This window comes from Pteropus alecto, unplaced genomic scaffold (genome assembly GCF_000325575.1).
Source record: "Pteropus alecto unplaced genomic scaffold, ASM32557v1 scaffold22, whole genome shotgun sequence".
Taxonomy (NCBI): Eukaryota; Metazoa; Chordata; class Mammalia; order Chiroptera; family Pteropodidae; genus Pteropus; species Pteropus alecto.
In genome coordinates this window covers 17242166-17264673 of record NW_006434839.1, presented here as the reverse complement: position 1 = coordinate 17264673, position 22508 = coordinate 17242166, and the positions used below count along the sequence as shown (strand labels likewise).

General features: G+C 33.0%; 1 pseudogene; it reads left to right on the top strand.

Moving 5' to 3' along the window:
* Positions 1-15342: 15342 nt before the first annotated feature.
* Positions 15343-15461, top strand: LOC112478738 (annotated as a pseudogene).
* The last annotated feature ends 7047 nt before the right edge of the window (positions 15462-22508 follow it).

Sequence of the window (22508 nt, the reverse complement as noted above, 5' to 3'; positions counted from 1 at the left end):
TCTTTCCCTCTCTGTTTCAGTCACAATGGGGTCTTGGGTATCCAGCCAAAGTGCTGCCTCTGTGCCTAGACAAGGAAAAAGACACAAATGTGTTATTTGAATCATATATCTAGTTATGTTTCTATCATTAATTTGCCCATCAAGTGGGTATAGGAAAAAAAGCTTGGTTAATATATTTTGTAAAAGGAAAAAAGAGAAAAGAAAAGGAGTTAAAGATCCCCTCCCTTCTTGGACTCTAAGGGCCTGTTTTGGCCTAAAGCCATTCCTGCCTTATAATAGTCCAAGGAGAATGCTGAGTTTCAATGATCCTTATCAATAGCCAGAGGACCTGAGTCACCAGTTTCAAGGTAATTATCTAAGTCTGAGGGAGAGAGTCTTTCTCCCAAGAAAGGAGGAAAGAAAAGACTTGACTAGGTTCACAAAAAAGATTAAGGATTTTACAAATGTATAGGAGACTAAGACAGAGTTTTCACTTTGTTCTTTGAAAACATATATGAGGCTTAATTGCATGCTACTTCCTACCACCAAATTGAATGTCTCTAGGCCCTCCATACTCAAAATGCTATCGGTAGCATTGATGTATCACCTGGAAGCTTGTTAGGAATGCAGACTCTCTAGCTGTTTCAAAGACCTACTGATTCAGAATCTGCATTTTAACAAGATCTCTGGGGTGATTTTTACGCCTGTTAAATTTTGAAAACCCCATGTTAGCCAGTTTTATATGTTTCTTTCCTGTGTTATTTTATCAAGTACATCTGCCATGATTTCTAAATAATACATTTTAATTGCTGCATATTTTTATTGAACTTTGTGGTTTATTCTTCACACATAACCTGAAAGTCATTTCATTCATGATCACTACCAGTGCTAAGGAGGAATGTAAGACAGAAAATTAAGGTGAAGCTTTAAGCAGAAGGAAATTTTTCTTAATTGAGCTGAGTTTCTCTCTTAGTTGTTCTACTAACCAAACTACCTTAAAAAGCAGACACAGTCATATGGAATTTGTTTGTGAATAGTTTTAAATAGAAATAAATCTCACATTTCCACTGTCTGCATTTTCTTTCACTTGTATCTCTGAAAAATGAGATCAGATATGGAACATAAATACTTGATAATTATCCAAAGCCACTAGTTTTTTGGGAAAGTAATGGAGCTCAGATTTTGATCCAGTGTCGTTCTTGTTCTATTCTATGATTTATGAAAGATTTTGCAAAAGTTCTATTATATACTTTTTATGGATCAGGTTTAGAGAAAATTTTGCTTCTTGCAGTTGTCTCATTGATTAGAATACCTGGAATACCAATAACATTTTGTTTCATAGCAATGCTATGCATATTAAATCAATTACTGAAATAATGATGCTCATATTGTTGCTTTACATGTTCACTTAAAAAAAAATAGTATAATAATGGGAGCATTAAAACAGTAAATTAAGTGGGGGGTGATACCTCTTTGATAATTCTCACCTTGTAAGAACAATAGCTAGTCATTGATCTTAATTCTCAGTCTGCCATGGGACACTGAAAACATAGAACAGCCTTAGGGCTATATAAATGAAAACAACCTTAAAGAGCACAGAGGCTATTTATTCAGAGCTTGCTAGAGCAGGGGTGTCAGCAAGATCACTTGCACTTGTCAGAGTCTTAAAGCCAGTCAGGGAGTGGGAAAGCTTTACAGTGAAATAAATGGAATGATTCATTATGTTCTAATTAGAGGTTATTGACATGAGGAAGTAGGAGGAGGGTAAACTAGAATCACAACATCTTATATAATTGATTTGGAGAGCATATTTATTCGTCTTTCTTTAGTTGGTCCTGAGTTGGATGCAGAGGCAAAAATTAGGGAAGCTGGCAGTCATTGACCAAATCCTGATGATTCTGGGCCAATTACTGCAGAGATGGTGTGGCTGCCTGGGATGGTGGCCGTAGAGGTTGTAAATCAGAGTTCTATTTTCCTATCTCATCTGGCCATTGTTAGACTTGCAGGACAGAATTTAAACTATTGACATGAAAGTAATGCAGGAAGCGGGCAAGAGAACTAAATGCTAAATCAAGCTGTATTCAGAGACTGCAATGTGTTGGTCAGTCCTATGGCTATGATATGGGAAATGTAAAGACATCTAAGATGGCTATCCTGTCCCTGAGGAATTTTAACAATCTCCTCTCCCTGGAACACTACCTTTCCCACGCGCACACACGCGAAACAAAAGACTGCCAAGTATGCAGAAGTAATCAATGTATAAATCTACCTGCCTGCCTTTGTTGGGGCTCAGAGTGACTCCTCTGGAGAGTGACTCCTCTGAGCCTGCTGGCGTAAATAAACCTCCTTTGATTCTTAGTTCGCTGAGTGCGCTGAGTGTCACTTGGTTCTTCCGGGTTCACAGGCAAAAATCCACAACAGCCAGACCACCAGGAAACCTACAGAACAAAGGAAGATTTCTGCTGAGATTACTAACAAACCATTTACTTATATTATGAAGAAGAAAAAAAACATAAAAAACAGAGTCTTTAAGTTGTGCATTACACAAAATAAACACAATTATTCGCTCCCTACCACCAAAATACATGGGGAACCTATAGATCAAAGGCTAGGAATTGCCAGCAGACTTTCTAGCCACATAGCCATTTCTTTCATTATAAAGCCATTCCTGCCTTATAATGGCTTTATAAGCCATTGTATTCTTATCTTTCACACTAGATACCCATACCATCAAAGAAAAATAGGTAACCAAAGTCTTTAAACTGTAATTCATAGAAACTAAGAATGATATATAAACTGAATTCCCCAAACACTCGGGGTCTCTCTCATTGTCTTTTCTCTGTCCTTCTCAGCTCTCACTCTATGTCTCTGAGAGTAGATCATGCTCTGTCTGTGCAGCATTACCTCTTCTCTAATAAACATTTTTTGACACTCTGGCATGTGCTTGAATTCTTTCCTCTCTACAGTCAGGGATTCTCTGTGCAGGGCCACTCAGGGGAATTTGTCCTGTCCTGCATCAAAAGAACCAAAAATATCAAACCAGCTGTTAGTATACTTTTATGAAAGAAACCTAATGTTCTTACCTGGTTTAAGGCCAATGCCTTCAAATATTAAAACTTATTTAAATATAATACATATAAGCATTTGAATATTTGCATTTGTGCTGAATAAAATGCTGCCTACCAGAATTGCAGGATTGATAACTAGGCAGCCTTTACTATTGAGATAATTTCACGACTACTGTTTTCTGTATCTTTTGGACCCCAGAATAGAGCTGCAGCAGGGATTTCAGAGGGGATATTTAAAAAATGGATATGATGACTACATTTAGTCATTACTGATAAGACTGGGAATCATCAGTGCAACCTCAGAAGCTTTAAACAGTTGAGTGAGACAGAATGATTGGTCAGTACTGTGTCAAGCTCTAGTCTAACCTGTGGGACTAACAAGAGAAATGAAGCAGTGAAATAATTTTAACCAACATATGAGCATTTCTATTGCTCCAGGTGTTACCAGAGAGTAGGGATCTTCTTTCAGAATGTTGTCCAAGTTCTTGATGTCTCGAACAAAGAATTAAGCAAGACACCAAAATACAGTAGAAAAGAGTAGTTTTATTAGAAGGGAAAGTACCCTTCCAGACGTGAAAGCAGGCCTGAGCAAGAGAAGCGTGACTCAAAATACCTGGGGACAAATCCTTCTGGGTTTTTAATCCTTTTTGCTGTGGGTGGTTACTTTTCTTAGAGAGGTGGGCTTCCTCAATTAACAACTAAGATTGATAGGACTCAGTGATTCATCATTTTGCATTCTGCACATGTTCGTTCCCAGAATTCAGTCTGTTATAATGATATTAATGAACTTCCGGGCATGTGCATCATATTATAATAATGGTATAATGAGGCTCAGGTGAGTTGAAGGTCATTGGGGGTCTTCATTGCGCAGGTGTGAGTGACTGGCTTAAACTGGTACCTAATTCTCTGCCTACTTGTTTCTTTGTGTGAGTTAAAAAAAAAAAAAATGCCTTTTGCAAAGAATGGGGCGAAGGATTAAAGAAGTACAGATTAGTAGTTGATAGTTGGGCACGAGGATAGGGAGCATGGCAGAGGGAATGCAGTTAGCATTAATATGATGGCTAAGTAAGTGGAGGGCCAGAGGAGGGAAGGAGCAATTGGGAGAATTGTTTTATGAAAAATATAGATGTCTAACTAATGTACTGAAACTAATTTAAATAAATAAATTTGTTTAAAAAAATGCCTTTCGGCTTGCTTAATTGTGGGTGGATTAGGGTGGATCCCTTCTAGGATAGAATGACCTCAGTGTCTTTGCAGGCAGACCCGAGACTCTCTAACTTTCCTGCTTAACTCCTTTCTAAGAGCCATGAACCCCCTTATTATTACTATGGATGTTGAGGGATGGGAGAGCTCTTCTTCCATATCTGCCTCCTACTGAGAATAGCCTTAATAAAACTGTAATTGTAAATATGGCAAAAAAAAATGTTAATTTTCTTTACTGAGTTTCATTGATAACTAAGTATATAAAATGAAGAGCCCAGGTTTAAAGCTATTTATCTTTAACTACCAAAACCTTAATATTAATGATGGTAAATTAACCATACATTTTTCCATTGGTAATTGATTATGCAAAATGCAGTGTTGTAATTTTTAATTAATTTATTAAAAAATTAAATTAAATATATTAGAAAGCCATTTTGATAAGGCATACATTCTCTAATGGCATATTTGTATCTTAACGGCAGGTAAACGGCAGGGTATACATTATGCATAAAACTCATAAATTTACTATCCTTTAAAAGTAGCCTGATAACCCATCAATTGGTTAAAATATACTTATGGTTGCCACAATTCATTCCTAAAATACACTGTCATAGTTAAATAGTAGATTTTTTTCATCTGGATAAAAGTAACTAAATGTTTATCCATTATACCTAGCTCCATGAAGACTGACCTTGATATTATTCTTTTTAATATTCACCAGCACATAAGACAGTATCTATGAGATGGGACATCACTTGTAAAATTCTTAATCTTTTAGCAGGAAATGAAATAGGACATCTCTTGCATAGTTAATCTTTTTAGTAAACCTAGTTTTCTTCCCTCCTTTCTTTGGGAAAAAATGCCCTCTCCCTCAAATCCTGGTCATCAGCCCATTGTTAACAGAAATGGTGTTAAGCCAGACAGGGCCCTTAGACTCTGAGAGGGGAGGGGACTTTAGGCCAAAGGTCTTTTTTCACTCTTTAAAAAATGTATTAACCAAGCCTGTTTCCCTTTACTCACTTAATAGGCAAATTTATAATAGAAATTAATAGATATATGATTTAAATAACCAGTTCGTATCTTATTTTCCTTGTCTAGGGACTGAGGTGGAACTTCTGCAGGAAACCACCCTGACTGAGGCAGAAATGGAAAGAGCTCCATGAAACCCCTGTAGGCAGAGACTAACAAAAGCCCAGCAACTAATGCTTCTGTAAAACAAAACAAAAAGCATTCTAAAGATCATCTGTTGCTCTGCTCCTAAAGCCTAGCTTTGGAGTTTGACTGCAAACTTCTTCTCCATCCCTACCAAATAACTTTTGTACCCAAGAGACATTTCCCCCTAAAATACACCCACTACTTTTGCTCTAAGTGAATTCTCTTACTGGTTTCGAAGGATATTCAATTTTATTTGAATCCATATACTTGCTACAGATCTCCTCCCCGCGCAGTTTTTACCAATGAGTGTCCATTTTAAAATTATGTTGTAAGGAGCCCTTGAAAGTAAACATGTTTGTTTGGTCATAATCATAGGGAATGCCAGTATAGGTAACAACAATTCTCATATTTAAAAAAAATATACTTATTCAAAAGCTAAAATAAAAACAAAATCAGATTTATTCTTAAGTGATCAAAACATACATTCTCTGAACTTTCTGTGGGAAATGCTCCATATAAAATATATTCATGGTTATGTGTGCAGCTCACACAACTTTTGTTATATTACCTTAGAAAGACAGATTGCTCCAAAGAAATATTAATTTTGTTTTCCTTTAAATTTCACTTTTTAAAAAATCTAAAGAGGGAGATGAAAATACCTATGTGACTTTAAAAACATTTAGAAACACTACTAAGAAAAAAGAGAAATAAAAGTTAATGCTTTCTACAGACAACATGTACTTCTAGAAGTCCCACATATTTTCAGTATTTTGACTTTTCTACTGATTCACAAACAAGATTAGTTTGTGAATATATATATCATACTTTGAGAATTATATAATTAGTTTAAAATTTTGATAAAAATAACTAATGAACATTTTCTTTAAAATGAACATTTTAATATTTAATAAAATGAACATTTTAAGTAATTTGCATACCTTTGATGTAAGAACTGTTTTCCATTTGTGTTTGACCTACTCATGACAAGGAGCACGTGCGTTCTAGGCACCACTGCAAACCAGTAAACCCTCAGAGTGATCTTACTAAAATCCAGTATCTTCTGATGGATCTGTAGATCAGCACTGTCCAGTAGAAATACAATGCAAGACACAAAAGTGAACCACATATGTGAGTTTAAATTTTCTAGTAACCACATTAAAACAATAAAAATAAACATATATTAATTTTAATAATATACTTTATTTAAAGCAATATGTCAAAATGTTATTCTTTTGCCCTGTGTTCAATATGTAATTATTGAGACATTTTCCATTTTTTCTTACTTGGTTATGACATCCAGTGTGTATTTTATGCTTGTAGGACGTTTTTGTAGAACAGAAAGAGTTTGTCCACTGATACTAACAGAGCCGAATCCTAAACACCAATAATTACAGTGGAGAAATATTGTTTATTTTATTGATGAATGGAGCCACCAGGCAAATGAGAAGCAAATGCTCAAAAGTCCAAACTCCCTGATGGTGTGTAGGTTACAGATTATACTGGGCAAAATCACAAGATACCATGGGTGGGTTTTAGGGTCATGCTGGGAGCCGATTGGTCAGAGGTGAGGATGGTAATAAATCATCTATTATATGTTGTGTGACTTGTCCCTTTCAATTCTCATTATCTAGGTCTTTTCTTGGGCACACAAGATACAACACTTATTTTCTTTAGGTAATATCATCTTGTTATGGTTTATTTATTTTTTTTCTAAAATGTCATTCAATTTAATAAAAGTAACATGCTTTCAATGGTTGAGATGACTATGCTTTCGATGGTTGAGATGACAGTTTTCTACAAATTTAAACATGAGATATAATTCAAAGTCCTTCAAATGCTGTTTTTAAGATTTTTTTCTGGGTATTTCTGTTACTTTTCATGTCTTTTACTTTGAGGACTTCTATAAATTCACAGTTATTTCTAAAACACTCAAATTCAAATGTACATTTTATTGATCTCTATTTACCCTTTCACCTTCATGTTTTTATTGTCCCTTGATCTTAATGGGCAGATTCTCATTCCTTGTACACATCTATTTCTTCCTTTGGTGTCCTTGTGCATGGCCATGGGATGGCTTTCACTGCCTTCTCCCTGTCTGTCTCTTAGTCGACATTCAAGATTTTCTTCAATGTCAACACTACAAGAAGTGTTCCCCGATGCCCTACTTGAGTTAGATACCCACTCCTTTTACAGCTCTCAATGTAATAATCCTTGGTAGTATGAAATACTCTTCTCCTTTACCAGGCTGTGAGTTCCATGAAGACATGAGTTGTCGTTTAGCTATACATGCAGTCTTGGTGCTGAGATTACATTGCATTCAGTATTTATTGGAGAAACCAGTGAATTGATGTGTGGGTGTTGAATAAATGAAAGTACATGTGGTATGTTTTGTTTGCTTAAACTTCATCTCATCACATTTGTATATAAGAGATATTAAGATTAAAATGAAGTGGCAAGAAGAATCACCTCATTTGGTCTTAATCAAAACTTTATTCTGACTTAATTATTACAGAAGTGTTTTTTCTTTTCCTGAGAAACCTCTGTATATGATTCAAGTGAAGAAAAGAAAGAATCATACATTATTAATATGAGATTCAGCAATTTTCTTTTTTCTGTCATGCTATGGAACTTGGATGAATCTGAGCTCAATTTTGCTATCAGATACATTAGGGTAAAATATCTTGATTTGCTGTCATTGATCAAGATTGCTTTAGAAGAAACATACCCTTTTGTTAAGAAGATATTGGTTAGAGATATGTGCTTCTTTTGTATATGTGTTTGTTTTTTTCCTAATCTAAAGCCAGAATAGCTGCTTTTGTTTTTTAACGTCATTAGTTTTCTCTCAGTGCCATTGTTTCTTTAATAGTTGAAGAAACATTCCAAGAAGCACTAAAGCTGTCTCTGTAATCATTGCATTGAGTGATTTTCAGAGCGGCACATTTGTTCAAAAATAACTAATGACGTTGGACTTCTTCCAGGCATCATACACATTTGGAATATTTATTTTTATTCAGTCAAGCAGTATAAACACATGTCTTTTTTCTTAAAAGCTGTCTTAGTTCACCTCACGCATGGACTTAATAAACCCTCCACAATAAAGTAGTGTTGATTATTTCTTTGCACAGTTGTAGCAGCCTCATTAGTTTCACTACATAGCTTGAAATGGTTTCATGCCAAATTAAAAATGTAGGTCATTCAAAGGACTAATGGTGCTACTTCAGCATGAAGTGATTTCAAACCTTCCATATCCAAGTCTTTTATCTTACTCTGCTGCAAACCATTTCTCGCAATGGTTCTAATTTTATATGTCATTTTAATGAAATCATATATAATTGAATTGAACATATGTTTTACACGTCCACCAGATTATGAAATTTTTAAGGCGATAATTGTCAGTGCTTGATAAAGTACTAAGAATTTTTTTCCTTTTAATTTCATGGAATAATTTTTATAATTTTATGTGTTCCCAAAATGTATTACATAGAACACTAATTCTGTTGTTTCTTAGTATGTGCTATTTGAAGAGGATACAAATGACCAAGTAAATTTGGAAAAGTATTAAACTCTTTTATATGGATTTCAATACCACAGGACAATCTAAAAGTCTGATACATGCACTGACAAATCCCACTAATGTATCAATACAATTAAAATATTTCAAACTTTTCATGCCTCAGTTTACTTACCTTTTCATCAGTATTTAGCGTCATACATTGCTCATGCTATTTTTAAAAATTCAAGTTTGTTATCTAAATATCGAAGATTAATAGTTGTATATTTCAAATGTCAAAATGTATAAAAATGTATAAAGTAAAAAGTTTACTATGCTTATCCATACTCTGGCCTTTCCCCAGATTCAGATATTCGCTATCATTAAATACTGTCTCTTTATATATTGACAAACATGCGTACATGTATATATGTGTATACATATTTTTCTTTTTAACATGAAGATTAACATATCACAATATTTAATATCTTCATTTCTAAGTTTTCAGAATATATATTTAAGTTCTTTCATGTTAGTACATAGATAGAATTTTTGTTCTTTCTTTCAGACATAGACATTTGTGTTCAGTACATTAATACTATGAAATTGCAGCAACCTTATTCATACATTATTTCACACATGTGTAGTATATATTGAGTTGATTTTTCCAAAGTAGTATCGCTGAGTACGAACGTATTGCATTTGTAATTTTGATAGATATTACCAAATTACTATTTATCAGGGTTATGCTAAACATTAGTAACAGAATTCCTGTTTTTACACAGACTAGCCAAGATAAAATATATTTTAAAAATATATTTTTCAATCTTTTCTCAGATTGAGATGCCTCTTCCTAATTGTATATTTCTTTTTTATGTGCTTATGTGTGCTGGTGTAAATACTTAATTTAATATAGGATTTTTGAACTGAAAGCTTTAAGCAGTTTCTTTGTAGTTTTATTTTGTTATACAATTTTGACTACATGTTGGTATTAATGTTATATTTGCTTCACAAAATTTAGATATTTAAATTAAAATTTAAGTTCTGAAATGATTTTAAATAGTATTAAAAATCTTTCTTATTTGTTAGCTCTGCTTTTATAGATATTTATTTGTTCCATTTCCTTTTTTTAGGATACTTTCTCTTAAGGTAACTTTGTGAGATGAATGTTTTAATCACTTATTTTTAATTAACAAAAACATTTTTAACTATAAATTTTTCTACCAACATTGATTTACCTGCATTATATAAGTTCCCAAATAAAATATTTCTTTTAACATCGTTTACTACATAACTGAAATCTTTTATTTGCATTTTATTTGTCCCAAGAGTTTTTAGAAATTAATTTTTTAGTTTCCCGGTAGCAGGATCTTTTTGTTTTCTGATATTATTACTAATTTCTAGTAATTTATTAAGGTCAGAAGATGTAGATTATACCTGTTGCCCTTTTATACTATTGAGGATGGTTCGTGTTAGAATATATGTTCTCAGTTCTGTATGATCATTGGCATTAAATTTTTTTTTTTAACTATTTAGGATGCAGAGGATTGTGTATATGTGTGTGTATGAATGTCTATGTGTATGCGTGTGTTTATTAAGGGTTAACATTTTTCGTTCTAGGAAATTCTTTTATAATTATGTTTATATTAATATGTTCATCTTATATTATATTAGACAATATTTATTAGGTGCCCATTATGAATAATGAGTAATGCAACATCATCTTTGCAAATAGTGTTACCCACTACTTACAGGAAAGAATACTTACCAATTTTAGCACCAATCCAGAGTTCTCCTTTGAGTTCTGAAATATGTATATCTTTTGGGAAGTTCCAAATGAATTTAAATTAAACATATCCAAAACTGACCTCATAATCTTCTCTTTTGCTTCCAGACATTTTTTTCCCCAGATCTATTGCAATATACCTCACCATTTCTGTCCAAATCTGGAAGGAAAAGAACTTAGACATTGTTGCTTTCTTACCCCACTCTCCATATTTAATCCATCATTCTGATTATCCAACAAAGGAGTCTCCTCTACTCAATTTTTACCACTATTATTCTGAGACAATTTCATGACATTTGTTATTATGATCTCTGTAGTTACCTTCAAACTTGTTTAAACGCACAAGTTCTGGGTCGGTTCTGGGTCTCTTCCAGTATTTCCTTAGCACTCACTATAATTTTTTAATAAACCTTATTTTTAGATTAGTTTTAGGTTCATAGAAATATTAACAGGAAGGTACAGACATGCCCCATATGCTCTCTAACCTCACACATGAATAGCTTCCTCCATGATCAACATCCCCCACCATACTGGTTACAGTTGAGTGTGTATTTACACATAATTATCACTCAAAGTTTGAAATTTACATTAGAGTCTACTCTTGGTGTTCCCAGGGTATTTTATGAAATGCAAATATTTTATTTCATAGTGCTCCAAACAACTTCCCTTCTTAGCTAAAGGTACATTTTTTGATTGGCTTATAAGGCTTTGCACAGCCTGATTTTACATAATTGTCCTATCTGGGGGACTTATTTTGCACCAAAAGTACAGGTATTTTTTAAGTTGTTCATACATTGTTATCTTCTCTGTTGATATAAAGTGTTTTTCATTGCCTTTCCCTTTAGTTCTAGCTAACTCCTACACATTTATCAGATCTCATTTCAATAGTCACTTCCTGAATAAAGACTTTATAGATTTTCCAGATCAGGTCAGAGCCTTCTATTCAAATCTCATACTGTAAAATACCATTCATTGAATGATATACAACTACTATTTTAAGTATTTGTGTTACTATATTAATATCTGTATACTTAACAAGACATAGACTCTGACTTCTCAAGGTAATCTTAAGTCATACTATTATAAAGGATTATAGAAGTGTACATTGAATGAATGAGATAAAGCAGTTCCCAAATGAATTTGATCATAAAACTGTTTTTGAGGAGGAATACCTTGAAAGACTACTATTCTTACATACATTGAGAAATACTGTAAAGAATAACAAAGCTAAAATGAAATTTTAAGTATCAGTTTTAGTTCTTGAATAAAGACTTTATAGACTTTCCAGATTAGGTCAGATTAGGTCATCATTGTACAGATGACAGACCTGATGCCCACATGATGGTAAGTGATTCAGTCAAATCACACAACTGGATAGAAGGCCTGAAATTAGAATAAGGAACTCTTCACTCCTAGTCCGTCCTTCCTTCCTTCTTTATTATGGTGCTGCATAATTTTAAAAGCTGCCATTTTGTTTATGTATTTTGTTAATTTTTTCATACATAATGAAACTCTGTTTTATGAATTAACTGGAAATAGATGAGACCTACTTGATCATAATTTTAAGAAAAAATTATAAAAGACAGCTGAGTACCAAATGTCTAGTGTACTGAAGAAATTGGCATTTAATTGCACGTCACATGTAAATTCAAGTGAATTCTGTGCGGTGGTCGCAGTGGGGCGGGCACAGGAAAGGAACGCTTTTTTCTCTCTTTCTGAAGATTTGCATTTTATTCCAATCATCACTACAGCCTCATAGAAAAGTTAAAAAAATCACTTATTTTTTATTAAAATTATTAAGGTGACACTGGTTAATATAATCAAATATTTCAAGTGTATAATTCAACAATATGTCATATACATGTCATATGTGTATATATATATATAGCATTGTGTATTCACCACCCAAAGTTAGATTTCCTTCTGTTACCAAATATTTAACCTCTTTTACTCCTATCTACTTCCCTCATCCCCCTTTCCCTCTGGTAACTACTAGTCCACTGTCTGTCTCCAGGAGTCTGTCATGTTTGTTTTGTTGCTTTCAGTTTTATATCCCACATATGAGTAAAATAATATGGTTTTTCAACTTTTTCTGTCTGACTTATTTTGCTTAGAATGATTATCTCAAGATCCATTCATGTTGTCATAAATGGCAGTATTTCATCTTTTCTTAAGACTGAGTAATGTTCCATTGTATTTATGTACCACATCTTCTTTATCCACTCATCTATCATAGAACACTTTGGTTGTTTTCATGTCCTGGCCACCATGAATAATGCTACTACGAACACTGGGGTGCATATATCTTTGCGGATAAATGTTTTCAGGTTTTTTAGATAAATATCTAGAAGAGGTATTGCTGGGTCATATGATAATTCTATTCTTAATTTTTTGAGTAAGTTCCACACTGTTTTCCATAGTGGCTGAATCAATTTACATTCCCACCAGCAGTGTATGAGGATTCTTTTTCCCAACAACCTCTCCAACACTTGTTATGACTTGTCCTGTTGATGATAGCCATTCTAATAGGTGTGAGATACTATCTCATTGTGGTTTTGATTTGCATTTCCCTAATAGCTAGTGAAGTTGAGCATCTTTTCATATATTCGTTGGCTGTTTGTATGTCTTCTTGGGAGAAGCATCTGTTGAGGTCTTCTGCCCATTTTTTAATTGGATTTTTAAAAAATTGTTGAGTTGTATATGTTATGTATTTTGAATATTTTTTTCATTTGTTTTTATATTTCACCATGATGGATGAGTCTTGGTTTGTAGAGCTTTTCATGATATCTTCAAAATACGTCAGAAAACATACTTGAGATTCCCACATAGTTCAGGGGATATTTTATAGCATATAATGACACTCAAGATGAAAGAATTTTTTTTCCCCCCTTAGGGGTATAGTAATTTCAGGTTTGTAAAGTCAAATATGTTTAATGAAATACGGAAGTCATCTTTTACATCATGAAAGATGTTCAGTGGCCATGAGTTAAAAATCCCTTTTTGAATTCAGTGATTAGCAAAAAATATTTAGATAACTGTGCCATCAGATGCTTCACTTGGTGTGAATTCTAGAAACCAACATGGACGTATTTCATCAATTTTTTTTTGATTTGCACAAAGTTCATTATAAATTTGGGAACAGATGGGCTTCCTGTAATATTCAAAGATACCTGATCCTCAGGCTACCATCACTTCAAACCCTATAATTTTCTTTTAATTAAGCAGAGGAAGAATAATTAAGTAAAATAAATGTTCTTTATCTTTAATTAAGTAGACATTATGTGATAAGCATCACTTTTTATTAAGTTTTGCTAGTGATATTTTAATCTTTGTATGAATATAGACATTGTCTTCAGTTGATATTTTTTCATAAAATAGCAGGTAAAGATCTTTTCTACTAGATAGGCTATGTGGTCTATATTCACCAAGAATTTTCAGATTATGTTAGTTACTTTAGAGTTAGGTCTTGAAAGTATGAGTGTGTTGTGTAATTTTTTAAAAAAAAAATTCAACTAATAATGTCATTGGTATAAAGAAATGGTATAATATTTATTATCATTTGGGCCTGATAACAGGAATGGTGAAATAAGCCAATTAACTTAATTTTATTTCTAATGCTATGCTGCATCACTGAAAATATTTCATATGTATGTTATAATTGCTTGAAAGGAGAAAATAACTTTGAGTTACCTGCTGTCTGGGACTGGTATGATTTCCCTCACAAAAGATATGCAATTTTCCTTATGCATGTACTTGCATTAAATCAATTTCAAAGTATACTTCTGTTAGCAAAGGTGGTTTCAGCAGTATTCTCTTAGTCTTAATTTATACTGAATCTAAAGCTTTTTTTGTAAATTGGTTGAGTAATTTACATTTACTTAATCACCCTCTACTTAATATAGTACTATTTATATATGTGTCACTAAGATTCGTCGGTGATAAAAATGAGTTATCCAAAAAACAACAAACATGTGTTTTTTGTTTGTTTGTTTTTTGTTAAGTGGATGTTGATGTAGACTGAAACATATAAAGAACCATATCTTCACTTCAGTATAGAATGGTTAGCAAATTGTGTTTTTGGTACCCTGGGAAATTATATATATATAATTATATGTGTGTGTGTGTGTGTGTGTGTGTGTGTGTGTATATATATATATATTTACACCTATAGCACCTGGTCTTCCTAGGTGGTTGCAAATATTTTTTTAATGCTTCTATTTACGTGATTCAAGTTCTTCCCCTATTTGTTTATGGCAATACACTTTAATTTTCTAATATCGATCCCATTCTTCTATTTTATGCAATGTGTCTCCATTCAAATTATAACTTGTTTTTTAAGGAGATTGAAATTAACTAAAATAATAAGATGGATACATGTGTAATGTTGGGAATAGGGTACATGCTCGTCAGTTCTTTGCCTTAATTTTATGCAATCTGTTCTAAAGTCTACAAACTTCGAGATATATATGTCATTCTTCTTTCCATGACTGATGTTCAGCTTCTGTAACTTTCATTTTAGTTTCCAAAAATGGCAGTAGAATAAAATGCCTCATATATTACTACTCATATTTGTCAATGGGAACGTTCAAACTAACTTCCTCCTTGAACACAGTTTAATAAACCTTTGCTTTTTGACTAGAACTTCAATAATTTAAGAGTTTGTCTATGGCCATGTCACCCTGAACAAACCCAATCCCGTCTGATCTCGGAAGCTAAGCAGGGTCAGATCTGGTTAGTACTTGGATGGGAGACCACCTAGGAAGACCAGGTGCTGTAGGTGTAAAAATAAATAAATTAATAAATAAATTAATTAATTTTTAAAAAAAGTAAGGGATTGTAAACTGACAAGGTCTTTGCAATCTGTGAGGTCAACCAAGGGTTGCCTCTCCTAAAAAAAAAAAATAAAAAATAAAGTTTATGTTCTCCACCTTAGACCTTAGGCATCTGCACAGATGAATGTCTCTAAAATGTTCTCTTTATAAAGTTGAGAATTGCCAAATGCAACTCATCGGAGAGGACATTCTTTTCATTTCAGATCTTTGCATAATTGTATTTATGTGCAACAGCTGAAAGTGCAGAACAAAAATGAGTCAGTCAGATGTTCATTTCATTGAACACATTAGAGAAAGTGTACCTGCTTTGCCATAGGCACCACTTCTTTGAGAATAATAGCATTCTGCATATCTAACATCAAAGGTGCACAGCACTCTCAGAGATAAGTCTTGATATTATAGATGATGGAAACTCTAGCATTCAGAAGAGCTTAAATTTAGTCATAGCTCTGCCATGTATTAACTATTTTCTGTACTTTTTTTTCCTTACATGAGTGTAATTTCCTAATATTTAAAATAGAGGTAATGTTCTCCGGGTTGCCTTTCTCCTGGGCACCTGCTGTCCTGTTCCTTGGAAGCAAAATCAAGGCAAGTAATCTTTATTGGCTATGTGAGGTAAAAAACTAGTAATGGTGAGTAGTTTAATTTCAAATACATTTTTATCTGGAGATCCTAAATTAACTATTTTTTTTCTCAATACATAAATCTAATTCACAGAGGTTAGAGCAATATGAAGAAATATATATATTGTACTCATATATCTTTGAAAGATAGTAACCTATAGAAGTTATATATGTGGACTCTGGAGCCAAACTGCTTGAAATAGAGCCCTGCTGTGTTATCAATATCTTTGTAATCTGAGGAGATAATTAGACACTTGTGCCTCAGTTTTTTCATCTGTAAAACAAGGATAATAATGTCACCTACTTTATGAGATTATTACAGGTGATTAAATGAGTATTAAACTGTTTGATATATGGTAAGCACTCTATTATAATAATTATTATTACTTAGCTGTACATTTATAAATTTGTAAAGCACTTTACTCAGCAGTTTGGAGTGGTATGGTTCTTCTTTGAGATATGGCTAGTCTGTTTAGAAATAGACTATAGTGAGAAAAATGTGGACAAGGAGAGAAGTCTAAAATAATATGTCTAAAGAAATGATGTCTTACTACATTCAATTATCAATTTATTATGCCACCTACTTAAACTCACACGAGACTTACAAAGCTTATTCATTTCTTTATTCATTCCTTTATTCAAATCTGTTTGAAAGAAGGAAGTGCAGTATATTATACTAGTCAAAGAAACTAGGTTTGTTATTCCAACTCTACTGGCTACAGCATCTTGGTCAAATTCCTAAACTTTTCTGAGTCTCAATCTTCACATTTGAAGAAGGAGTCTATCATGGGGATTTAATAAGACAGCTGGTTTTCTTAGAAAGGTCTTTTGGACATAAGCCTTATTTTAAAAAAATAATAACGAGGAGGAGAAGGAAAATAGTATTATTAATTATTATTATTATTATTATAATTATTATTAATTTAACAGAAATTGTTTGGGGTTAAAGAGTTTGTTTTGATTTTTAACTCTTAATTTTGTGGCTAAATAATCTAACTACGCTGTCCAAATCATTTTATTGTTGTAATCATTTTGTTAAATGTCTGTGACAACTTGATGCTAATTTCTTTCAATGTGAAGATTATCGGTTTTTTTTACACTTTCTTTCCATTGGGAAATATATGAAAATATGTAAAACATAATGTACAGGTTAATTAATTATTACAGAGTTGACAACCATGTAACTAACCCAACACAATCAAAAGAATTATACTAACACTACCATATCTGCCTTAGTTTAAGCAGGTTCATCATAAGTTTCATACCTTATCAAGTCATTTAGCTTTCTATTTCTTCAGGAGAGTATTGTGAAAAGATTATATAAGAATATCCAAAGAGGCGAAAGGGCAATGATGAACTTTAAAAGAAAGGTTCTCGGTCAATTGAGTGAGAAAAACAACATAACAAACAACATAAATAATAAAGAAGAAAAAACAAATACCTTGAATTCTCCCTCACACCAAACACAAAATTTATTTGAGCAGAATCATTTTTTTAAAGGCAATACTTGAAACAAAAAAACTTCTAGAGGAGAGTTCCATGATTTAGGATAGAAAAAGAGGTCTTATACATAACACAAAAAGTGCTAATCATAAGAAAAGGCTGATAAATTAGACTTTATTAAAATTAAGAATTTCTGTTTATCGAGTAAACATTACTAAGAGAGAAAAGGCAAACTCTAAGTAAGAAGATAATTGCACAAGTACTTATATCTTGAATATAAAAAGGAAAGTTCAAATTAATTATAATATAACAATTTTAAAAAAGGGGAAAACAGGATTAAAAATGGGGGAAACAATAGGATTACTTGAAAATTTCAAAAATTCCAAAATGAAATAATAGCACCTTCAGTTGAACATAGTTCACAGAGAAAGATTATGTATTTCACAGCAAGGAAAGGATTATCAGACGCATTATGTAAAGAATGTCAACTGTTCAGCTGGACTGTTCTCTAAGTAAGTTCATGTAATCAAAGTGGAGTTCACGATTCTGCTCAGCAAGGGAGAGAGAATTATTTAGATAAGACTGTATCACTCTGTGGGGAATGGTGGCAACTGCTTCTGTTTAGAGTGAAAAATTTTACAGCAATAAAACAAATTTAATGGACTAGTTCACTCTCTTTCAATCATGCTGTTAAAGTTTACTATTGAAATACTTGCTCTAGGGAATTACCATTCATGCAGTTTATTTGCAGCCTCTGTCCAGTGTAACAGTGGGACTTTTTTTTTTCCTCAGAAAGATGAAATTGCTACAGCACAGTGAGTCTCAAATAACACAAGCAATTGTATTTTTTTAAATGTTTTAAGACTTCCTACCACAAATAACAGTTTTAAAACAGATTTATTTATTTAATCCACCCTGGAATTAAAGGGATCCTGAAGGTAAATAGTGAAGCTATATAAGGAACAAACTGCATAGAAATGTCTAGCATCACAGAAATATCCCTCATTTACTACTTTTTATGATTCTCATCTATTCATTGAAAATCAAAAAACAAATCAATTATTCTCTATTTTCCTATTTATTCATGTTCTATAACTAACAGAACTTTCAACCAATGGCTTTCAACTTTCAAATCATTATTCTGTTTCCAAACTCACAAACAAGGAGTCACTGTTATAGACGTAGTTTTTAATATATCTAGAACTTTTGAGTTGATTCACATGAGGAGTAATTCCTTTATGTTCCTACCTCTTTTATGTCTTTCATCTTTCCTTTTGTTCCCTTTCCTATTAATTCTTTTCCTGTTGTTAAGGTGTTACCACTGTAACTAAAACTTATAGTTGAAATTGACATGAACCCAATAGGAAAATGGTCAAAATCCTTTAGCTGGCACTTCAAAAATTGGGATATAAATGTGGTTAATAAGTGCATTAAAAGACATCTGAATTGTGTAGTTTTTAATATTAATCTTTATTAATTTTATCTACAATGTGCACATAAAGTTTTTTTTTTTTTCAATGAGAAACAGATTAGATGTTATTGACATAATAATGTTAGCTCCCTTTTTATTGATGCTTACCCCTCGGCTGGTATAGTGAAAGCCAGATGGAAAAATTTCCTACAGTGGCCAGACCTTTCATAGACAAAGGATAAAAACTGGTTTTTCTCTGCTATATACAGGAAAAAGTGGCAGCTGCTCTCTCTTCCTCCTGAAAAGAGAGATAAAAAGGTTACTTCTTGATAATGAAATGGAAAGGATTTTGGGTTTTCACATCAACCTTTCGAAATATAACCGCCTCTCTTTAAAAGTCAAATGGGTTCTGGTATATCTAGATTTGGGGATCTAAAGTTATCTCGAGGACTTTGGACCTCATTCTCTCTTAAAATGGAGGATCGTTTTATAAACTATATAAATGTTTAACCGATGTACTGTATTCTTGAAACTAATTAAAATAACTAAAAAAATTAAAAATTAAAAAAAAGTAAACACATACCAAAAAAGAACTTTCTGGAGTTCTCTTACTATCCCAGAGTTGTAAATTATTTCCCCAAAGCTTGCTCTCAGCCCGGCATCTTATATTCAGCACTGTTTAGTCAGTTACCCCCAACTCTGTAAAAACAAAAAATATGTATGTTCTCTATGTTCCCCAATTTTATTAATCATCATGGAAATTCAAATTACTACTAGAATGTCATCAGTGTGATACCACTATATTCCCAACAGAAGTGGGAGGGGAGAGAGACAGAGAGAGAGAAAAAGAATATGAATTAGCACATTATAAGGTCTCAACTTAATGAATATTCACAAAGTGAATTCACCCATGTTAACAACCATTCAGATCTAGTAATGGAGTATGGCAACCTTAGAAAGTTCTTCTCACGTTACTCTCCTTCAAAGATAGCCACTACTCTAGTTTCTTAAAATATTCATTTTGTAAACTAAAAGGTTTACATTTTAAGGAATTAACTCACACAAATTTGGGGGCTGACAAATCAACAATTTTTTAGGCAAGATTGTAGGCTAGAAACTCAGGTAAGTTTTTTTATATAATATTTTATTTTTTTATTTTTTAATTACAGTTGACATTTAATATTATTTTATGTTAGTTTCAGTTGTACGGCATAGTGATTAGAGATTTATATAATTTATGAAGTGATCTCCTGATTAGTCTAGTACCTGCCTAGCACTACACATGGTTATTACAATATTGTTGACTATATTCCCTATGCTGTACTTCATATCCCCGTGACTATTTTGTAACCACAATTTGTACTTCTTAATTCTTTCCCTTTTTTCAGGCAGAATTTGATACTGTAGTCTTGAGGTCTAAGTGTTCTTTTCTGGGAAATCTGTTTTTACTTTGAATGTATTCCATTGATTGAATGAGTTCCATCCTCATTATTAAGAGCGATCATCTTTACTTAAAATTAATTGATTATAGATGTTAATCACATAAGAAAAATACCTTCACAACAAATCTAGATTAGTGTTTGATTATATATCTGGGTGCTATAGTCTAGTGGAATTGACACATAAAATTAACCATAAAATAGCCATTACAATGATTGTTCTATGAACATTCTTGTCCATGTCCTCTGGGAAACATGTATATGAACTAGGGAAGGTTAATACCAATAATACAGAAATAAAATTATTATAAGATGGTGCCATAAACATATATTCCAACTGATTATTTTAGCTAATAAAATGAAATCGATGAATCTATAGAAAGTTACAAACTATACAAATTGACTAAAGGAAGTATAAAAACTGAATAGATCTTTGACTAGTTTCCTGTGACTACTATAGAAGAATATCATAAATTAGGTAGCTTAAAAAAGCAGAAATTTCTTCCCTCACAGTTCTGTAGGCGAGAAGTGCAAACTTAATATCCCTGGGCCAAAATAAAAAAGTCAGCAAGACTATATTTCCTTCTGGAGAAGGATCCATTCCTTATCTCTTTTAGGTTGTGGTAGATGCCAACATTCCTTGGTTTGTGGCTGCATTATTCTGATTTTCAAAGCCAACATAATATTTCTCCCTGCTCTGCCTTAAAAAATGCTGCTTCTGTTGTGTGTTTGCTTTATCTTCTTTCATCTGTGTCAGATCTCCCTTTGTGTCTCTCTTATAAGGACACTTGTGATTTAGAACATTTTGGGCCCACCTAGATAATCTAAAATAACTCCCTATCTCAAGATCCTACATTTAATCACATCTACAAAAACATCATCATATGAAGTAACATTCTCATGTTTCAGTGATGGGACCTGGCTATTTTGGGGGGATATATTTTGCCTAATGCACAGTGTTAATGTGGATGACTCAGTATTCTACATCAAAAAACATTCCTGTAACAAGTAATATATAAAATTAATAATGAGAAAACTTCCTCAGAATGAAAGGCTAGACACCACTGAAGCTGATAAAATGGTTAAAGCAAAATTGACACTAATCCTTCAAAACTCTTTCAAAAATTAGAATTTCATTTCCCAAATGATTTTATCAGGCTAGAAATATTCTAAAACCACAATCAAACAAAGATATCATATAAAAAGAAAATTATAGACTGATATCTCCTGGGATCAATGTAATACATCATATAAAAAATAAATGACAAAAATGATATGACCATCTCAATATAGGAAAAGCAGTTGGTAAAATGCAACACACACTCATGATAAAATCACACACATCCACACACACATATATCATACAACAAACTAGAATTACAAGGGAATATTTACAACCCGATAAATTCTTGTATGAAAAAACTCTACTTTTTAAAAATCATACTTAATGATGAAAGACTGAATGCTTTCTCCATAAGAAAAGGAACAAAACAGAATGTGTGTTCTTACTAATTCTGTTCAGTATTACACTAGCCAGGGAAAATATGCAAGAAAAAGAAATGAAACCCATTCACATGGGATTTGACAAAATGGTTTAGAGGTTTTGTTCATCCCTCGTGAGAGCACGTCAAAGTTGGGACAAAACACGGGGTAAATGGCAAATAAAGTCTCCTGGGATCTAGATGAGCAGAAGCACTACAACTAGGGAGAAAAATAATTAATCAATCTGCAATGGTAGGCGGTAGAAGGGGACGAAGACGCCAGGCTGTCCAGTGCTGAGAGACTGAGTGGGACAGAAGCTGTGGCAGCCGCAGACTATTCTTAAAGGAGCCATGTCTGCCAGCAGACTTTCAGAGTGATAGACCTGCTCTCTCTGAGCACCAGCACCGGGTCAGTGGCACTGGGGGCACCAGGGACTTACAGGGGAACAATACGTTGTCGGAGCTAGGGCTGGAGGCGAGGCTTTCTCCCAGACAGAAGTACTGGCAGTATCCATTGTGCGGACTCAGCACTGCCATAGCTGAGACATTATCGAACTGGATAACAAAAGTCCTTCCTCCCAGAGGATTCCCTGAAACT